The 19868-nt window shown below is 49.2% G+C and overlaps 1 long non-coding RNA gene across 1 annotated transcript; it reads left to right on the forward strand.

Moving 5' to 3' along the window:
• The first annotated feature begins 13 nt into the window (after positions 1 to 13).
• Positions 14 to 18430, forward strand: LOC140427703 (uncharacterized). Its single transcript, XR_011948590.1, has 2 exons — positions 14 to 193; positions 18016 to 18430. It is a non-coding gene; the product is annotated as an uncharacterized lncRNA (long non-coding RNA).
• The last annotated feature ends 1438 nt before the right edge of the window (positions 18431 to 19868 follow it).

Here is a 19868-nt window from a genome sequence, read left to right on the forward strand (position 1 = left end):
GCGTCACGCACAATAATAATACAGGAAATGATTACATTTTGACGTCCAACCCTGGTGCACTCAAGTTTACAGAGCGTTGCATATCGCAGCTGCAGAAGTACATCGCGGTCGCCTTATTAAAGCCACCAAAGCCTTTCTTCAGCTCGCTGAAACACAGGGTGCTAGCTGCTGTGAGTGAGACTCTAGAGCTGAGGTAAATGTGGGAGTTTAAGAGAATAAATCTTAATCTTTTACCTTCTTAAAATCTAACACAAATTGCTGGTAATTGAAGGGCAGGCATTTAAGCATCTTTTCTGGCCTAAGGCTCGTAAAAACAAGGGGCAGGATTCTCTCTCTTCAGAGACTAAGTGCTGACGCTGGGGCTGAATCGGTGGGTTTCCACCACAACAACATTGGTGCCGGTCCCGGACCAATTCATTAACCGTTAGTGGGTTAGTACCAGCACCACGTGGAACACAATCGATTCCAATGAAAAACTGTGTCGGTTTCGCCCTGCTCAGGATTGGCACTCGAGAGGCTAACAAGCTGCAACGGCATTTTAGCACCCTCGCCCCACACACACTCAGCCCACCCAATAAGATGGTACTGGTTGTGCTGGAGCGTGCCCTTCGCGTTGATGGGTTTGCTGGGGCCAGGGGATACCTTAGGGGGTGGCCTGGGGGCACCCATATGACTCATGGCACTAAGTTCACAGTGGACTGTCAGCGGTGTGCACAGCCGAATGGCTGCCTTTCAGCCCGCGGCAATAATGTTCCTTGCCCGTGCACCCCGACCCCACAGCCCATCTCCTGGCCACCCCCTCCGCTACTCCCCCCAGCCCTGGGGTAAAACCCCCGGCCAGCGGCACTAGTGTCAGCACACTATCGTGATGTTGACACATTTCGTATCCCCTCTCTATCCATCAGCGACCACAAGTGAAATTTGCCGTCAGTGATTCCTCCTGGCGGGGGGTGGAGCATTGCGGGAGCCCAGGTGAATACAGGGTCAGGGACATCAATGATTTGCCAACGGCGTTTGCTGTAAGTGCGGAGTAGAGCGCATTGACGCCACTGCCGAGGCACCGGAACATGGCATTCTGTCGGACGCCCCACACTGGCCACGGTTTCTGCCTCTCGCACGATTCTCGGCCCAATCGCCTTCCGCAATTCCCGCGCCGCTGGCCGCAGAATCCCGCCCATGGTCTCCTAGTGGGTCAAGCCAGGGGAGTTAATAAGGGCAGTTAGTAACATAAAGAGGCTGAATATTATTTAAATAGCAAAAGACTGAAGAAAACCAGGCAAGGTAAGAGTTCCAGCTTGTTAAAAGAAAACTTACTTTAGATTTATGCCCAATAGAACTTTATTCAAGAGTCCATTAACTAAAGGTATGGCAGGGGACTCAGTCCTGTTTATTGCACCACCTGCAGCACGTGGGAGTTCGTAGACGCTCCTTGCAGTCAGGATGACAACATATGTTGAAAGTGCCACCGATTTGACCAGCTTGAGTTCAGAGTTTCAGAGCTCGAATGTCGGCTGGTGCATCTGCATGGCTGAGAGTCATGTGCATAGCACATTTTTAGGTGTGGTCACCCCTCAGCTTAAGGAAGTGCAGACAGAGAGGGAATGGGTGACCACCAGCCAGAAGAAGGAAGCAGACAGGTCGTTGGAAAATCTCCAGGGTGCATCTCACTCTAGAACCATTTTTCTACGTTGGAAAATGGTAGGTGTGATGCTTCCTCTGGGGAGCCAGAACAAGGTTTGCGGCACTGTGGGTGACTCAGCTGCACAAGGGGGAAGGAGTAAGGCTAGAAGAGCAATAGTGGCAGGAGACTCGATAGTGACGGGTGTAGACCGGCGTTTCTGCAGCCACAGATGTGACTCCAGGATGATCTATTGCCTCCCTGGTACCATGGTCAGGGATGTCCCTGAACGGCTGCAGGGCATTCTGAATGGGAGGGCAAACAGTCAGAGGTCGTGGTTCACATTGGTGTGAACGACATAGGTAGAAAGAGAGGTGAGGTCCTGCAGCAGGAAATTAGGGAGCTAGGTGGCAGATTGAAAAGAAGGACCTCAAAGGCTGTAATCTCTGGATAACTCCCAGTGCCACATGCCAGTGAGCGTAGGAATAGAAGGGCAGAGCAAATCAATGCATGGCTGAAGAGATGGTGTAGGAGGGAGGGCTTTAGATTGCTGGATCACTGGGTTTGTTCCTGGGGAAGGCAGGACCTGTACAGGTTGGATAGGTTTCACCTAAACCAAAATGGACTAGCATCCCATTTTTGCTTGTGTTGTTGGGTGGGGTTTAAATTAATTTGGCAGGTGGGTGGGATATGGAGTGGAGGTCAAGTAGCGAGTGATGCACAGCCAAATATAGCAGAAAATCCAAGTCAGTCTGGAAGGCAGATAGATTATTAGCAAGTTAAGGCACAAAGGAGTAGTATGGCAAGACTGCATGGCACTTACCTGATGAAGGAGCTGCGTTCCGAAAGCTAGTGATGCCAGATAAACCTATTGGACTTTAATCTGGTGTTTCAGAACTTCTTATTGTTATTCGAGGATGACACGGCAGCATGATGGTTAGCACCGTTGCTTCACAGCGCCAGGATTCCAAGTCCGATTCCTGGCTTGGGTCACTGTCTGTGTGGAGTCTGCACGCTCTCCCCGTGTCTGCGTGGGTTTCCTCCGGGTGCTCCGGTTTCCTCCCACAAGTCCCGAAAGACGTGCTGTTGGGTAATTTGGACATTCTGAACTCTCCCTCCATGCACCCAAACAGGCATCGGAGTGTGGCGACTCGGGGCTTTTCTTAGTAACTTCAGTGCAGTGTTAATATAAGCCTACTTGTGACAGTAAAGACTATTATACTGTATAATAGATTGAATTTCAATTTGGGGTGTTGAGCTTCCTGCCGAAGTATAATGAGAAAGCAACGGAACAGAAGGATTATCGGGTTGTGAGGCTTACCAGATGTGCTCAAACCAAACACATATTCCATCCCGTCTCCATGGGCACGATCAGCTTCGTCCCATCCTCACCTCCCACATGAGAACGCACAGCAGGTGTTTCTTGCTTGCTGCCACTGTATCCAGTTAATGGATACAGTGGCCTGGATGCAACAGGAGAAGGGGAGGCGGCAGTTTAGTGGCATTTGTCACTGGACTAGTAATCCAGAGATCCGGGGTCATACTCTGGTGTCCCGGGTTCGAATCTCATCACACATTTGGGCGGTTTGATGACAAGCCAAAGCTTTCATTGCTACTGCTGGTGAACTGGGAAATGCAAAGTTCAAAAGAAAAGAACAATTAAAGTTGCATACGTCATGATGCATCTTGGCTGGCTGAGGGAGTGCTATACTGCTGGAGCTGCCATCTTCCAGGCCCGTCTGCTCTTATCAGTGGATGTCGACGATGCCATGGCACCATTTGGAAGAAGAGAAGTGCCATTTCCCCTGAGTGTCCCGGCCAATATATCTCCATCCACTCATTTTGCTGAAAGGTATTATCTGATTACTGTTGTTACTGTCATTGCTGTTTGTGGGAGCTTGCTGTACATCAATTGATTGCTGCATTTCCACACAGGACAATGGTGACTACGCTTTAAAAGTATTTAATTGACTGTAAAATGCTTTGGGGTATTCTGTGGTCATAAAATTAATGCTTGTCATTCTATCTAATAAAAACGATACTTTCCATATTTTATAGCTCGGATCAATGCAGAGATGACACAAGCGTGTAACCGGTTTTATTCACAGTGCATTAAAATGTCTCCTCCATGTTTCAGCTCCAGCTTCCAGCCCTTTCTGTAGCTTTGTTTACTTTCCTCTGAGTCCACACCCAGGTGTAACCACCGAGTACAGTGAACTTGATCAGCAATCACTGAGGCAATGGTGTGGTAGTGTTGTCACTGGTCCAGTAATCCAGAAACCCAGAGTAACATTCTGGGGACTCTGGTTCAAATCCCACCCAGGCCTATCATGAAATTTTAATTCAATTAAAATCTGGAATTCAAAGTCTAATGAAACCATTCTTGATTGTCATACAAACCCATTTGGTTCACTAATGTCCTTTAGGGAAGGAAATCTGCCAGCCTTACTCAGTCTGACCTGCATGTGACTCCAGACCACAGCAATGTGGTTGACTCCTAAACACCTTCTGAAATGGCCAAGGGCAATTAGAGATGGGCAAGGATAAGGTGATGTCTAAAACAAGGGTTGGGGAGGGGAGGGTCTCGGAAATATACAAGGAACTGATGGAGTGGGAAGGGTCCCAATCGGGGAGGTGAGGAGGAAGAACTGGGAGGAGAGTTGGAAGTCAGGTTATGCGAGAAGGCCCTGAGGAGAGTCAATGCTTCCTCGTCGTGTGCCATGCTTAGTCTGATCCAGTTCAAGGTGGTCCACAGGGCTCATATGACTGTGGCCCGGATGAGTAGGTTTTTTGAGGAGGTGGAGGACAGGTGTGGGCATTGTGGGGGAGGTCCTACAAACTTGTACATATGTTTTGGGCGTGTCCGAGGCTGAGGGGATTTTGGCAAGGATTTTCAGATGTCATGTCAGAGTTCCTGGAAGGGAGGGTGACTCCGAATCCAAAGGTGGCAATATTTGGAGTGTCGGAAGATCCGGGAGGCCGACGTATTGCCCTTTGCCTACCTGGTGGCCCGGAGACGGATTTTGCTGGGATGGAGGGATTCGGAGCCTCCAAAGTTGGCGGTTTGGGTCAGTGACATGGCAGGGTTTCTTGGCTAGAGAAAATTAAGTTCGCCTTAAGGGGTTCGTTATAGGGGTTCGCTCGGAGGTTTGACAATCAGCTCGGAATTGACCGTCAGCAGGAGGAGGTGGGGGGAGGGGGAGGCATGGAAGTGATGAACAAGGGCAGGGAATCTAATGTATGGACAGTTAGGGTTTAGGGATGGGGAGTTGGGTATGTTATTGTGGGGTTTAGGGATGAGGGAGTTGGGTATGTTATTGTGGGTTTAGGGCTGGGGAAGTTGGGTATGTTATTGTGGGGTTGAGGGATGGGGGAGTTGGGTATGTTATTGTGGGGTTTAGGGATGGGGCAGTTGGGTATGTTATTGTGGGGTTTAGGGATGGGGGAGTTGGGTATGTTATTGTGTGGTTTAGGGATGGGGAGTTGGCTATGTTATTGTGCGGTTTAGGGATAGGGGAGTTGGGTATGTTATTGTGGGGTTTAGGGATGGGGAGTTGGGTATGTTATTGTGTGGTTTAGGGATGGGGAGTTGGCTATGTTATTGTGGGGTTTAGGGATAGGGGAGTTGGGTATGTTATTGTGGGGTTTAGGGATGGGGGAGTTGGGTATGTTATTGTGGGGTTTAGGGATGGGGAGTTGGGTATGTTATTGTGGGGTTTAGGGATGGGGGAGTTGGGTATGTTATTGTGGGGTTTAGGGATGAGGGAGTTGGGTATGTTATTGTGGGTTTAGGGCTGGGGAAGTTGGGTATGTTATTGTGGGGTTGAGGGATGGGGGAGTTGGGTATGTTATTGTGGGGTTTAGGGATGGGGGAGTTGGGTATGTTATTGTGGGGTTTAGGGATGGGGGAGTTGGGTATGTTATTGTGTGGTTTAGGGATGGGGAGTTGGCTATGTTATTGTGCGGTTTAGGGATAGGGGAGTTGGGTATGTTATTGTGGGGTTTAGGGATGGGGAGTTGGGTATGTTATTGTGTGGTTTAGGGATGGGGAGTTGGCTATGTTATTGTGGGGTTTAGGGATAGGGGAGTTGGGTATGTTATTGTGGGGTTTAGGGATGGGGGAGTTGGGTATGTTATTGTGGGGTTTAGGGATGGGGGAGTTGGGTATGTTATTGTGGGGTTTAGGGATGGGGGAGTTGGGTATGTTATTGTGGGGTTTAGGGATCGGGGAGTTGGGTATGTTACTGTGGGGTTTCGGGCTGGGGGAAGTTGGGTATGTTAATGTAGGGTTTAGGGATGGGGGAGTTGGGTATGTTATTGTGGGGGTTTCGGGCTGGGGGAGTTGGGTATGTTATTGTGGGGTTTAGGGATGGGGGAGTTGGGTATGTTATTGTGGGGTTTAGGGATGGGGGAGTTGGGTATGTTATTGTGGGGTTTAGGGATGGGGGAGTTAGGTATGTTTTTCTGCGGTTTAGGGATGGGGGAGTTGGGTATGTTATTGTGGGGTTTCGGGCTGGGGGAAGTTGGGTATGTTATTGTGGGGTTTGGGAAGGGGTAGTTTGGTATGTTATTGTGGGGTTTCGGGCTGGGGGGAGTTGGGTATGTTATTGTGGGGTTTAGGGATGGGGAGTTGGGTATGTTATTGTGGGGTTTAGGGATGGGGGTGTTGGGGATGTTTTTGTGGGGTTTAGGGATGGGGAAGTTGGGTATGTTATTGTGGGGTTTAGGGCTGGGAGAGTTGGGTATGTTATTGTGGGGTTTAGGGATGGGGGAGTTGGGTATGTTATTGTGGGGTTTAGGGCTGGGGGGAGTTGGATATGTTATTGTGGGGTTTCGGGCTGGGGAAGTTGGGTATGTTATTGTGGGGTTTAGGGATGGGGGTGTTGGGTATGTTATTGTAGGGTTTAGGGATGGGGAGTTGGGTATGTTATTGTGGGGTGTAGGGATGGGGGAGTTGGGTATGTTATTGTGGGGTTTAGGGATGGGGAGTTGGGTATGTTATTGTGGTGTTTCGGGCTGGGGGGAGTTGGGTATGTTATTGTGGGGTTTAGGGACGGGGAGTTGGGTATGTTATTGTGGGGGTTTAGGGATAGGGGAGTTCGGTATGTTATTGTGGGGTTTAGGGCTGAAGGGAGTTGGGTATGTTATTGTGGGGTTTAGGGATGGGGGAGTTGGGTATGTTATTGTGGGGTTTAGGGATGGGGGAGTTGGGTATGTTATTGTGGGGTTTAGGGACGGGGAGTTGGGTATGTTATTGTGGGGGTTTAGGGATAGGGGAGTTGGGTATGTTATTGTGGGGTTTAGGGCTGGGGGGAGTTGGGTATGTTATTGTGGGGCTTAGTTATGGGGGAGTTGGGTATGTTATTGTGGGGTTTAGGGATGGGGGAGTTGGGTACGTTATTGTGGGGTTTAGGGATGGGGGAGTTGGGTATGTTATTGTGGGGGTTCAGGGATGGGGGAGTTGGGTATGTTATTGTGGGGTTTAGAGATGGGGGATTTAGGTATGTTATTGTGGGGTTTAGGGATGGGGGAGTTGGGTATGTTATTGTGGGGTTTAGGGATGGGGAGTTGGGTATGTTATTGTGGGGTTTAGGGATGGAGGGAGTTGGGTATGTTATTGTGGGGTTTAGGGATGGGGGAGTTGGGTGTGTTATTGTGGGGTTAAGGGATGGGAGACTTGGGTAAGTTATTGTGGGGTTTAGGGATGCGGGAGTTGGGTATGTTATTGTGGGGTTTAGGGATGGGGGAGTTGGGTGTGTTATTGTGGGGTTTAGGGATGGGGGAGTTGGGTATGTTATTGTGGGGTTTAGGGATGGGGGAGTTGGGTATGTTATTGTGGGGTTTAGGGATGGGAGGAGTTGGGTATGTTATTGTGGGGTTTATGGATGGGGAGTTGGGTGTGTTATTGTGGGGTTTTGGGATGGGGGAGTTAGGTATGTTATTGTGGGGTTTAGGGATGGGGAGTTGGGTATAGTATTGTGGGATTTAGGGATGGGGAGTTGGGTGTGGTATTGTGGGGTTTAGGGATGGGGGAGTTAGGTATGTTATTGTGGGGTAGAGGGATGGGGGAGTAGGGTATGTTATTGTGGGGTTTAAGGATGGGGAATTGGGTATGTTATTGTGGGGTTTAGGGATGGGGATTTGGGTATGTTATTGTTGGGTTTCGGGATGGGGAGTTGGGTATGTTATTGTAGGGTTTAGGGATGGGGGAGTTGGGTATGTTATTGTGGGGTTTAGGGATGGGGGGAGTTGGGTATGTTATTATGGGTATTCGGGCTGGGGGGAGTTGGGGATGTTATTGTGGGGTTTAGGGATGGAGGAGTTGGGTATGTTATTGTGGGGTTTAGGGCTGGAGGGAGTTGGGTATGTTATTGTGGGGTTTAGTGATGGGGGAGTTTGGTATGTTGTTGTTGGGTTTAGGGATGGGTAGTTGGGTATGTTATTGTGGGGTTTAGGGATGGGGGAGTTGGGTATGTTATTGTGGGGTTTAGGGAATGGTGGAGTTGTGTATGTTATTGTGGGGTTTCGGGCTAGGGGAGTTGGGTATGTTATTGTGGGGTTTAGGGATGGGCAGTTGAGTATGTTATTGTGGGGTTTAGGGCTGGGGGGAGTTGTGTATGTTATTGTGGGGTTTAGGGATGGGGGAGATGGGTATGTTATTGTGGGGTTTCGGGATGGGGGAGTTGGGTGTGTTATTGTGGGGTTTAGGGATGGGGGAGTTGGGTATGTTATTGTGGGGTTTAGGGATGGGGGAGTTGGGTATGTTATTGTGGGGTTTAGGGATGGGGGAGCTGGGTGTGTTATTGTGGGGTTTAGGGATGGGGGAGTTGGGTATGTTATTGTGGGGTTTAGGGATGGGGGAGTTGGGTGTGTTATTGTTGGGTTTAGGGATGAGGGAGTTGGGTATTTTATTGTGGGGTTTAGGGATGGGGCAGTTGAGTATGTTATTGTGGGATTTAGGGACGGGGAGTTGGGTATGTTATTGTGGGGGTTTAGGGATAGGGGAGTTGGGTATGTTATTGTGGGGTTTAGGGCTGGGGGGAGAAGGGTATGTTATTGTGGGGTTTAGGGATGGGGGAGTTGGGTATGTTATTTTGGGGTTTAGGGATGGGGGAGTTGGGTATGTTATTGTGGGGTTTATGGATGGGGGAGTTGGGTATGTTATTGTGGGGGTTTAGGGATGGGGGAGTTGGGTATGTTATTGTGGGGTTTAGGGATGGGGGAGTTAGGTATGTTATTGTGGGGTTTAGGGATGGGGGAGTTGGGTATGTTATTGTGGGGTTTAGGGATGGGAAGTTGGGTATGTTATTGTGGGGTTTAGGGATGGAGGGAGTTGGGTATGATATTGTGGGATTTAGGGATGGGGGAGTTGGGTATGTTATTGTGGGGTTTAGGGATGAGGGAGTTGGGTGTGTTATTGTGGGGTTTAGGGATGGGGGAGTTGGGTATGATATTGTGGGGTTTAGGGATGGGGGAGTTGGGTATATTATTGTGGGGTTTAGGGATGGGGGAGTTGGGTATGTTATTGTGGGGTTTAGGGATGGGGGAGTTGGATATGTTATTGTGGGGATTTATGGATGGGGGAGTTGGGTATGTTATTGTGGGGTTTAGGGATGGGGGAGTTGGGCATGTTATTGTGGGGTTTAGGGATGGGGAGTTGGGTATGCTATTGTGGGGTTTAGGGATGGGGGAGTTGGGTATGTTATTGTGGGATTTAGGGATGGGGGAGTTGTGTATGTTATTATGGGGTTTAGGGATGGGGGAGTTGGGTGTGTTATTGTGGGGTTTAGGGATGGGGGAGTTGGGTGTGTTATTGTGGGGTTTAGGGATGGGGGAGTTGGGTATGTTATTGTTGGGTTTAGGGATGGGGGAAGTTGGGTATGTTATTGTGGGGTTTAGGGATGGGGGAGTTGGGTATGTTATTGTGGGGTTTAGGGATGGGGGAGTTGGGTGTGTTATTGTGGGGTTTAGGGATGGGGGAGTTAGGTATGTTATTGTGGGGTTTAGGGATGGGGGAGTTGGGTATGTTATTGTGGGGTTTAGGGACGGGGGAGTTGGGTATGTTATTGTGGGGTTTAGGGATGGGGGAGTTGGGTATGTTATTTTGGGGTTTAGGGATGGGGGAGTTGGGTATGTTATTGTGGGGTTTAGGGATGGGGAAGTTGGGTATGTAGTTGTGGGATTTAGGGATGGGGGAGTTGGGTATGTTATTGTGGGGTTTAAGGATGGGGGAGTTGGGTAAGTTATTGTGGGGTTTAGGGATGGGGGAGTTGGGTGTGTTATTGTGGGGTTTAGGGATGGGGGAGTTGGGTATGTTATTGTGGGGTTTAGGGATGGGGGAGTTGGGTGTGTTAGTGTGGGGTTTAGGGATGGGTGAGTTGGGTATGTTATTGTGGGGTTTAGGGATAGGGGAGTTGGGTATGTTATTGTGGGGTTTAGGGATGGGAGAGTTGGGTATGTTATTGTGGGGTTTATGGATGCGGGAGTTGGGTATGTTATTGTGGGGTTTAGGGATGGGGGAGTTGGGTATGTTATTGTGGGGTTTAGGGATGGGGGAGTTGGGTATGTTACTGTGGGGTTTCGGGCTGGGGGAAGTTGGGTATGTTATTGTGGGGTTTAGGGATAGGGAGTGGGTATGTTTTTGTGGGATTTAGGGATGGGGGAGTTGGGTATGTTATTGTGGGGTTTAGGGATGGGGTAGTTTGGTATGTTATTGTGGGGTTTCGGGCTGGGGGGAGTTGGGTATGTTATTGTGGGGTTTAGGGATGGGGAGTTGGGTATGTTATTGTGGGGTTTAGGGATGGGGGAGTTGGGTATGTTTTTGTGGGGTTTAGGGATGGGGAAGTTGGGTATGTTATTGTGGGGTTTAGGGCTGGGGGAGTTGGGTATGTTATTGTGGGGTTTAGGGATGGGGGAGTTGGGTATGTTATTGTGGGATTTAGGGCTGGGGGGAGTTGGATATGTTATTGTGGGGGTTTAGGGATAGGGGAGATGGGTATGTTATTGTGGGGTTTAGGGCTGAAGGGCGTTGGGTATGTTATTGTGGGGTTTAGGGATGGGGGAGTTGGGTATGTTATTGTGGGGTTTAGGGATGGGGGTTGGGTATGTTATTGTGGGGTTTAGGGATGGGGAGTTGGGTATGTTATTGTGGGGGTTTAGGGATAGGGGAGTTGGGTATGTTATTGTGGGGTTTAGGGCTGGGGGGTGTTGGGTATGTTATTGTGGGGCTTAGTTATGGGGGAGTTGGGTATGTTATTGTGGGGTTTAGGGATGGGGGAGTTGGGTACGTTATTGTGGGGTTTAGGCATGGGGGAGTTGGGTATGTTATTGTGGGGGTTCAGGGATGGGGGAGTTGGGTATGTTATTGTGGGGTTTAGAGATGGGGGATTTAGGTATGTTATTGTGGGGTTTAGGGATGGGGGTGTTGGGTATGTTATTGTGGGGTGTAGGGATGGGGAGTTGGGTATGTTATTGTGGGGTTTAGGGATGGAGGGAGTTGGGTATGTTATTGTGGGGTTTAGGGATGGGGGAGTTGGGTGTGTTATTGTGGGGTTTAGGGATGGGGGAGTTGGGTAAGTTATTGTGGGGTTTAGGGATGGGGGAGTTGGGTGTGTTATTGTGGGGTTTAGGGATGGGGGAGTTGGGTATGTTATTGTGGGGTTTAGGGATGGGGGAGTTGGGTGTGTTATTGTGGGGTTTAGGGATGGGGGAGTTGGGTATGTTATTGTGGGGTTTAGGGATGGGGGAGTTGGGTATGTTATTGTGGGGTTTAGGGATGGGAGGAGTTGGGTATGTTATTGTGGGGTTTAGGGATGGGGAGTTGGGTGTGTTATTGTGGGGTTTTGGGATGGGGGAGTTAGGTATGTTATTGTGGGGTTTAGGGATGGGGGAGTTGGGTATAGTATTGTGGGGTTTAGGGATGGGGAGTTGGGTGTGTTATTGTGGGGTTTAGGGATGGGGGAGTTAGGTATGTTATTGTGGGGTAGAGGGATGGGGGAGTAGGGTATGTTATTGTGGGGTTTACGGATGGGGAATTGGGTATGTTATTGTGGGGTTTAGGGATGGGGGATTTGGGTATGTTATTGTTGGGTTTAGGGATGGGGAGTTGGGTATGTTATTGTGGGGTTTAGGGATGGGGGGAGTTGGGTATGTTATTGTGGGGTTTAGGGATGGGGGAGGTTGGTATGTTGTTGTTGGGTTTAGGGATGGGGAGTTGGGTATGTTATTGTGGGGTTTAGGGATGGGGGAGTTGGGAATGTTATTGTGGGGTTCAGGGAATGGTGGAATTGGGTATGTTATTGTGGGGTTTCGGGCTGGGGGAGTTGGGTATGTTATTGTGGGGTTTAGGGATGGGCAGTTGAGTATGTTATTGTGGGGTTTAGGGCTGGGGGGAGTTGTGTATGTTATTGTGGGGTTTAGCGATGGGGGAGATGGGTATGTTATTGTGGGGTTTCGGGATGGGGGAGTTGGGTGTGTTATTGTGGGGTTTACGTATGGGGGATTTGGGTCTGTTATTGTGGGGTTTAGGGATGGGGGAGTTGGGTATGTTATTGTGGGGTTTAGGGATGGGGGAGCTGGGTGTGTTATTGTGGGGTTTATGGATGGGGGAGTTGGGTATGTTATTGTGGGGTTTAGGGATGGGGGAGTTGGGTGTGTTATTGTTGGGTTTAGGGATGAGGGAGTTGGGTATTTTATTGTGGGGTTTAGGGATGGGGGAGTTGGTATGTTATTGTGGGATTTAGGGACGGGGAGTTGGGTATGTTATTGTGGGGGTTTAGGGATAGGGGAGTTGGGTATGTTATTGTGGGGTTTAGGGCTGGGGGGAGTTGGGTATGTTATTGTGGGGTTTAGGGATGGGGGAGTTGGGTATGTTATTGTGGGGTTTAGGGATGGGGGAGTTGGGTATGTTATTGTGGGGTTTAGGGCTGGGGGGAGTTGGGTATGTTATTGTGGGGTTTAGGGATGGTGGAGTTGGGTATTTTATTGTGGGGTTTATGGATGGGGGAGTTGGGTATGTTATTGTGGGGGTTTAGGGATGGGGGAGTTGGGTATGTTATTGTGGGGATTAGGGATGGGGGAGTTAGGTATGTTATTGTGGGGTTTAGGGATGGGCGAGTTGGGTATGTTATTGTGGGGTTTAGGGATGGGGAGTTGGGTATGTTATTGTGGGGTTTAGGGATGGAGGGAGTTGGGTATGTTATTGTGGGATTTAGGGATGGGGGAGTTGGGTATGTTATTGTGGGGTTTAGGGATGGGGGAGTTGGGTGTGTTATTGTGGGGTTTAGGGATGGGGGAGTTGGGTATGATATTGTGGGGTTTAGGGATGGGGGAGTTGGGTATATTATTGTGGGGTTTAGGGATGGGGGAGTTGGGTGTGTTATTGTGGGGTTTAGGGATGGGGGAGTTAGGTATGTTATTTTGGGGTTTAGGGATGGGGGAGTTGGGTATATTATTGTGGGGTTTAGGGATGGGGGAGTTGGGTATGTTATTGTGGGGTTTACGGATGGGGGAGTTGGGTGTGTTATTGTGGGGTTTAGGGATGGGGAGTTGGGTGTGTTATTGTGGGGTTTAGGGATGGGGGAGTTGGGTATGTTATTGTGGGGTTTAGGGATGGGAGAAGTTGGGTATGTTATTGTGGGGTTTACGGATGGGGGAGTTGGATATGTTATTGTGGGGATTTAGGGATGGGGGAGTTGGGTGTGTTATTGTGGGGTTTAGGGATGGGGAGTTGGGTGTGTTATTGTGGGGTTTAGGGATGGGGGAGTTGGGTATATTATTGTGGGGTTTAGGGATGGGGGAGTTGGGTATGTTATTGTGGGGTTTACGGATGGGGGAGTTGGATATGTTATTGTGGGGATTTAGGGATGGGGGAGTTGGGTATGTTATTGTGGGGTTTAGGGATGGGGAGTTAGGTATGTTATTGTGGGGTTTAGGGATGGGGGAGTTGGGCATGTTATATTTGGGTTTTGGGATGGGGGAGTTGGGTGTGTTATTGTGGGGTTTAGGGATGGGGAGTTGGGTGTGTTATTGTGGGGTTTAGGGATGGGGGAGTTGGGTATGTTATTGTGGGGTTTAGGGATGGGAGAAGTTGGGTATGTTATTGTGGGGTTTAGGGATGGGGAGTTGGGTATGTTATTGTGGGGTTTAGGGATGGGGGAGTTGGGTGTGTTATTGTGGGGTTTAGGGATGGGGGAGTTAGGTATGTTATTGTGGGGTTTAGGGATGGGGGAGTTGGGATTGTTATTGTGGGGTTTAGGGATGGGGGAGTTGGGTATGTTATTGTGGGGTTTAGGGATGGGGGAGTTGGGTATGTTATTTTGGGGTTTAGGGATGGGGTAGTTGGGTATGTTATTGTGGGGTTTAGGGATGGGGAAGTTGGGTATGTAGTTGTGGGATTTAGGGATGGGGGAGTTGGGTATGTTATTGTGGGGTTTAAGGATGGGGGAGTTGGGTAAGTTATTGTGGGGTTTAGGGATGGGGGAGTTGGGTGTGTTATTGTGGGGTTGAGGGATGGGGGAGTTGGGTATGTTATTGTGGGGTTTAGGGATGGGGGAGTTGGGTGTGTTATTGTGGGGTTTAGGGAAGGGGGAGTTGGGTATGTTATTGTGGGGTTTAGGGATGGGGGAGTTGGGTATGTTATTGTGGGGTTTAGGGATGGGGAGTTGGGTGTGTTATTGTGGGGTTTTGGGATGGGGGAGTTAGGTATGTTATTGTGGGGTTTAGGGATGGGGGAGTTGGGTATAGTATTGTGGGGTTTAGGGATGGGGAATTGGGTGTGTTATTGTGGGGTTTAGGGATGGGGAGTTAGGTATGTTATTGTGGGGTATAGGGATGGGGGAGTAGGGTATGTTATTGTGGGGTTTAAGGATGGGGAATTGGGTATGTTCTTGTGGGGTTTTGGGCTGGGGGAGTTGGGTATGTTATTGTGGGGTTTAGGGATGGGGAGTTGGGTATGTTATTGTAGGGTTTAGGGATGGGGGAGTTGGGTATGTTATTGTGGGGTTTTGGGATGGGGGGAGTTGGGTATGTTATTATGGGTTTTCGGGCTGGGGGAGTTGGGTATGTTATTGTGGGGTTTAGGGATGGAGGAGTTGGGTATGTTATTGTGGGGTTTAGGGCTGGAGGGAGTTGGGTATGTTATTGTGGGGTTTAGAGATGGGGCAGTTGGGTATGTTGTTGTTGGGTTTAGGGATGGGGAGTTGGGTATGTTATTGTGGGGTTTAGGGATGGGGGAGTTGGGTATGTTATTGTGGGGTTTCGGGCTGGGGGAGTTGGGTATGTTATTGTGGGGTTTAGGGATGGGCAGTTGAGTATGTTATTGTGGGGTTTAGGGCTGGGGGGAGTTGTGTATGTTATTGTGGGGTTTAGGGATGGGAGAGATGGGTATGTTATTGTGGGGTTTACGGATGGGGGAGTTGGGTATGTTATTGTGGGGTTTCGGGCTGGGGGAGTTGGGTATGTTATTGTGGGGTTTCGGGATGGGGAAGTTGGGTATGTTGTTATGGGGTTTAGGGATGGGGGAGTTGGGTATGTTATTGTGGGGTTTAGGGATGGGGGAGTTGGATATGTTATTGTGGGGTTTAGTGATGGGGGAGTTGGGTATATTATTGTGGGGTTTAGGGATTGCGGAGTTGGATCTGTTATTGTGGGCTTTAGGGATGGGAGAGTTGTGTATGTTATTGTGGGGGTTTCGGGCTGGGGGGAGTTGGGTATGTTATTGTGGGGTTTCAGGCTGGGGGGAGTTGGGTATGTTATTGTGGGGTGTCGGGATGGGGAAGTTGGGTCTGTTATTATGGGGTTTAGGGATGGGGGAGTTGGGTATGTTATTGTGGGGTTTAGGGATGGGGAGTTGGGTATGTTATTGTGGGGTTTAGGGATGGGGAGTTGGGTATGTTATTGTGGGGTTTAGGAATGGGGGAGTTGGGTGTGTTGTTCTGGGGTTTAGGGATGGTGAGTTGGGTATGTTATTGTGGGGTTTAGGGATGGGGGAGTTGGGTATGTTATTGTGCAGTTTAGGGTTGGGGGAGTTGGTTATGTTATTCTGGGGTTTAGGGATGGGGGAGTTGGGTAGGTTATTGTGGGGTTTAGGGATGGGGAGTTGGGTATGTTATTGTGGGGTTTAGGAATGGGAGAGTTGGGTATGTTATTGTGGGGTTTAGGGATGGGGGAGTTGGGTATGTTATTGTGGGGTTTAGGGATGGGGGAGTTGGGTGTGTTATTTTGGGGTTTATGGATGGGGGAGTTGGGTACGTTATTGTGGGGTTTGGGGATGGGGGAGTTGGGTGTGTTATTGTGGGGTTTAGGGATGGGGGAGTTGGGTATGTTATTGTGGGGTTTAGGGATGGGGGAGTTGGGTGTGTTATTCTGGGGTTTAGGGATGGGGAGTTGGGTATGTTATTGTGGGGTTTAGGGATGGGGGAGTTGGATATGTTATTGTGCGGTTTAGGGTTGCGGGAGTTGGGTATGTTATTGTGCGGTTTAGGGTTGGGGGAGTTGTTTATGGTATTCTGGGGTTTAAGGCTGGGGTGTTGGGTATGTTATTGTCTGTATTCGGGCTGGGGGAGTTGGGTATGTTATTGTGGGGTTTCGGGCTGGGGGAGTTGGGTATGTTATTGTGGGGTTTAGGGATGGGCAGTTGAGTATGTTATTGTGGGGTTTAGGGCTGGGGGGAGTTGTGTATGTTATTGTGGGGTTTAGGGATGGGGAGATGGGTATGTTATTGTGGGGTTTACGGATGGGGGAGTTGGGTATGTTATTGTGGGGTTTCGGGCTGGGGGAGTTGGGTATGTTATTGTGGGGTTTCGGGATGGGGAAGTTGGGTATGTTGTTATGGGGTTTAGGGATGGGGGAGTTGGGTATGTTATTGTGGGGTTTAGGGATGGGGGAGTTGGATATGTTATTGTGGGGTTTAGTGATGGGGGAGTTGGGTATATTATTGTGGGGTTTAGGGATTGGGGAGTTGGATCTGTTATTGTGGGCTTTAGGGATGGGAGAGTTGTGTATGTTATTGTGGGGGTTTCGGGCTGGGGGGAGTTGGGTATGTTATTGTGGGGTTTCAGGCTGGGGGGAGTTGGGTATGTTATTGTGGGGTGTCGGGATGGGGAAGTTGGGTCTGTTATTATGGGGTTTAGGGATGGGGGAGTTGGGTATGTTATTGTGGGGTTTAGGGATGGGGAGTTGGGTATGTTATTGTGGGGTTTAGGGATGGGGAGTTGGGTATGTTATTGTGGGGTTTAGGAATGGGGGAGTTGGGTGTGTTGTTCTGGGGTTTAGGGATAGTGAGTTGTGTATGTTATTGTGGGGGTTTCGGGCTGGGGGGAGTTGGGTATGTTATTGTGGGGTTTCAGGCTGGGGGGAGTTGGGTATGTTATTGTGGGGTGTCGGGATGGGGAAGTTGGGTCTGTTATTATGGGGTTTAGGGATGGGGGAGTTGGGTATGTTATTGTGGGGTTTAGGGATGGGGAGTTGGGTATGTTATTGTGGGGTTTAGGGATGGGGAGTTGGGTATGTTATTGTGGGGTTTAGGAATGGGGGAGTTGGGTGTGTTGTTCTGGGGTTTAGGGATAGTGAGTTGGGTATGTTATTGTGCGGTTTAGGGATGGGGGAGTTGGGTATGTTATTGTGCAGTTTAGGGTTGGGGGAGTTGGTTATGTTATTCTGGGGTTTAGGGATGGGGGAGTTGGGTAGGTTATTGTGGGGTTTAGGGATGGGGAGTTGGGTGTGTTATTGTGGGGTTTAGGAATGGGAGAGTTGGGTATGTTATTGTGGGGTTTAGGGATGGGGGAGTTGGGTATGTTATTGTGGGGTTTAGGGATGGGGGAGTTGGGTGTGTTATTTTGGGGTTTATGGATGGGGGAGTTGGGTACGTTATTGTGGGGTTTGGGGATGGGGGAGTTGGGTGTGTTATTGTGGGGTTTACGGATGGGGGAGTTGGGTATGTTATTGTGGGGTTTAGGGATGGGGGAGTTGGGTGTGTTATTCTGGGGTTTAGGGATGGGGAGTTGGGTATGTTATTGTGGGGTTTAGGGATGGGGGAGTTGGATATGTTATTGTGCGGTTTAGGGTTGCGGGAGTTGGGTATGTTATTGTGCGGTTTAGGGTTGGGGGAGTTGTTTATGGTATTCTGGGGTTTAAGGATGGGGTGTTGGGTATGTTATTGTCTGTATTCGGGCTGGGGGTGTTGGGTATGTTATTGTGGGGTTTAGGGTTAGGGTTAAGGTTCGGATCGGGTTATTGTAGGGGTTTAGGGTTAGGGTTAGGGTTAGGGTTAGCATTAGGGTTAGGGTTAGGGTTATTGTGGGGGTTTTACATGTATTGGATTTCTCTGTTGTTTGTTAAAATGTTAAAAAGTTAAAATTATAAATGCCTCAATAAAATATTTTCTTAAAAAAAAACAGGAGATGACAAACAGAAAGTAATGCAGGTGAAAAGGTTAAAGAGACAAATGGAAACCCTGTCGGAGAGAAGAGACGATGGATCCATTGAGCCTTACAGATATCAATCGACAGATACCATTGTGACTTGAAACAGCCTGATTGGTCTGAGGGTGTATGATTCATTTTCAAGATGTATTCTGTAATAGGAACACAATAACAGGAGTAGAGCCCATTCAGCCCACAACCCTGTTCTGCCATACAATTAATCATGGCAAATCTCCTCCACTCATGTTGTGTTCTGTGATATAACCGTTGTAATGATGTGCACCCAACATATAGTTTAACTAGAAAGATGATTTATTAACAAGCATGTGGAAAAGATAACTGATGAACTATAATACAGACGATGGCTACTAAATGAATTCAGTGAACTCTCCTGGAGTTACTCTAAGTGCAATTATCTTCTTGTACGACTTACTACCAACTGGTGAGTCACATGATAGATCCCTAACGCCGCCTGCTGGTCGGAGGTTGTACCGATAACTATGTGCACTGATAGACAACTATATACAGTGATGTGTTCGTACATATCACTACAACTCAATTTACACCTTTGATCCATTTTGCTCAATAACTTAATGCAAATCTAGAAAATTCCATCTTGACAATTTCAATTGATGCAACAGGAATAATCCTTTCAGAAAGAGAGTTCCATTCTATCCCTATGACAAAGTCCTTCTTTACCCTTAAACAGCATGTACATGGAAATCTAAACGCCTGTGCTTGTCCACAGCTAATAGGCCGTGATTGTGTGCCCACGCTCGCTCCAAGCGCAAATGGCAACATGGGCGCAAAGTATTGCGATCGTCAAATAACACGAATCTCGCCGAAGAGATCTCGCTTTCATGTTTTACCCAACCCCCACTAGTGATGTAACAAGGTTGCCACCCAAGAAGGTCAGGAACTTTATTTTAATGCATTGACACTTCATTAGCGGCAATCCCACCATAACCTCCCCCTCATTGTTCCTTGTGTTGAGATCAGACTTTCCCAAGTGACTGGTCTGAGCGGTGGGATGACTATATGGGGGGGGGTTGTCCTCATTACCAGGATGACAGTGGCATGACTGTGTCCTATCAGTGTGAGTGTAGGGCAACCTGTGGGCTGACACCCTTGCAGACATGAGATGAAGGCGGCGCCGTTTGTCAGCATCCAGCCTTTACCCGTTAAATGTACATTGTTGTGTATGCGGAAGTTATGGAGCATTGGAATAAGAGCCGGAAGACATTCAGATGGTGCAAGAACTTAGGTTTAATCATTACAGAGGTGTTCACATACTTACATACCCGCTCGCTATCTGCAAGTAGCTGACAGGACGTGTGCCCACACTGTGCAACAACAATTTCTTAACCTTCCTAACCCTGCCGTTATGTCATGGTGTTTTCCCAGGATCCACAGCTGTTGGGGGGGGGGCAGGCCCTGTTGCCTGAGGCGACCGTGGCTGGCATCCTCTGGAGAGTTGAAACCTGGATGATCCCGGCCTGCTTTCGGGCAGCACAATGTGGTAATGCCACTCTCCTCGGTGTGTAGGGCTGGAGTTGTGTCAGTCACAGGAAGGGGGGAGTCAGATGGCTGGATTACCCCAGGGTCTCGTGGGTGGAAGGCCCTGGGCTGTACAGCAGCTGATCCTCCTTCCTATGGGAGCTCTGGGGCCCCTGTCCTCCTCCTTGGGATAGAGGGGCAGTTGCAGTGGATGCCCACAAGTGCCTGAACCATGAAATTGATGGCCTTTGCCATAGAGCTCATGGTGTGGACCATGCAGTGAACACCCCCCACCATGGATCGGGCTTCCTGCACGAAGGGTTTCTTCTGTG

Source organism: Scyliorhinus torazame, chromosome 8 (assembly GCF_047496885.1).
Source record: "Scyliorhinus torazame isolate Kashiwa2021f chromosome 8, sScyTor2.1, whole genome shotgun sequence".
NCBI classification, from domain to species: Eukaryota; Metazoa; Chordata; class Chondrichthyes; order Carcharhiniformes; family Scyliorhinidae; genus Scyliorhinus; species Scyliorhinus torazame.